The sequence below is a fragment of the Galeopterus variegatus genome, unplaced genomic scaffold, assembly GCF_000696425.1.
Source record: "Galeopterus variegatus unplaced genomic scaffold, G_variegatus-3.0.2 Scaffold419, whole genome shotgun sequence".
Lineage (NCBI taxonomy): Eukaryota > Metazoa > Chordata > Mammalia > Dermoptera > Cynocephalidae > Galeopterus > Galeopterus variegatus.
The window spans coordinates 707,939-709,876 of NW_007726530.1; positions in this window are offsets into that span (position 1 = coordinate 707,939).

Sequence of the window (1,938 nt, forward strand, 5' to 3'; positions counted from 1 at the left end):
TCATCATCATCATCATCAAAGCTCCCAAAAAGAGAAATATATTTTAATTTACTTGCTAATTGATCCCTCTAACCAAAATGGTTTTTTCTAAAGCTTACAAAAAATGATGGTTTTTTTCTTTTGAAGATCGCTTCCATCAAAAATTGGCCTGAAGCCTGCAGGGACCTGTGTTGCTCCCTTGACAATGAGAAAAGTGAAGATTCCATTAGTATATAATCAACAGAAGTTTGCATAGGCATGCACATTATGTAAGAGGTAAGGACAACGTACTAGTTAACTTCTACTCTAAGGAACAAGCAAGTAACAGGTTTGTGGTTCCAATATTCTGTACTCATGTTATAATTATTTGTTTTTAATTTCTAGAAAATTTGGAAATAAAATATTTTAGAATATCTTCAACACCTATTGAGATGCAGTCTTGGCTAATTAATAAACCCTAACCTAGAATTTTGACTTGTTAATGTCACATCTGCCTATATACATTTCACCACATTTTCATGAGTGCCACCATAACTTTTTACACAAAAACGGTTTATATATGAGGTGATCATATGTTCTGAATTGTCCAGGACCATCTGAGCTTGTACTGATTGTACTGGCATTATTATCACCAGCATCTCCTTTCAATTAAAAGCATCCTAGTTTGGATGATAAATTATATGGCCACCCTATTTATACACAGTTATAGTAATTTGCAAAAATATAGTCTTTCTGGCTTCAAAGAACGTTTGCTCTCAAGAGATTTCACTGAGAGTATTTGGCTGAAATTGGATATCAGATTTTGGCTCAAATTCAGCCAAATACCTATATTAATCTCATTTTTGATAAGGTTCCACTATTGTCATTTATTTCATGAGGAATTCAATGTGTTGGAATGTTTTTGTCTAGAAGAAGGAACATCATCCTGTTCTCTTGTGGGTCATACCAGCCTTGGACTTTCTTCCAAGCGATTAATATTCTTCCTTATTCCCTCTTTGAGTTATTCCCTTTCAATATTTGTCTCCTGATTCAGAATTGGGGTTCATGGCCTCTTTCGCATTCTTCTGAGGCTGATCACCTTCCATATTAGTCAAACTTAGAATGCTTAACTGGCAATGTTTTAGAATAATTTTTCCACATTCTGTTCTCTTCCAATTTTCCCTCTTTGCATTGAGTAACTTCTTGTATGCTCTTCAGTTTTGATTTTATGTGATATGATACAAAGAGTGTTCATGTTAGATGCCTTAAGGATTTACTGGCTTCATTCTTCTGAGAGCGTGTTCAGAGAGTTTATGCTGGGTGGACTGAAATGTAAAAGTGTTAATGTCATTTCCCTAGTCCATTTGTGTGAGTGAGATCCTACCCTATTTATAACTGATGTCTGTCTTAAAAAGTATGACAAATTGTATTGACTTTAAGAGAAATGTTACTTTTACCTACCCACAAAGCTAAAAACATTCTAAGTGGAAAATACATTTGGATAATAATTTTTAAGACTAGATTATTTCATAAACACTAAAATTGTTAATAAGTTGGAAATACCTTCACTAGATTTAGTGTTTATTAATTATATTTTTATTAAAATAATATTTATTTAAACAGTGACCTTAACAATCAGATTTAAATAAGCACACTTTCCTAGAATGCTCTGATTTAAACACCTGAGACTGGTTCCTGGGAAGTTCTTTTGCCTATTTTCCTCTTGTCCACTCCCAAATTTGAAATGGACAATCCAACCCTACACAGGCCAGCCTTAGATAAGATGCTCACTTTCAGGCATAGTGACACAACCTTGCAGGCAATGGGTTAGAAGAATACAAGGATATGGTTCCTTATTCCAGCACTAATCAGCCCTACAGATTAAGCAAGTCACTTAATCTCCCTGAGTTTGAACTTCCTTATCTGTAAAATATGGACAATTACATCTCCTTTAAATATTCCCATCATTTGCATAATAGT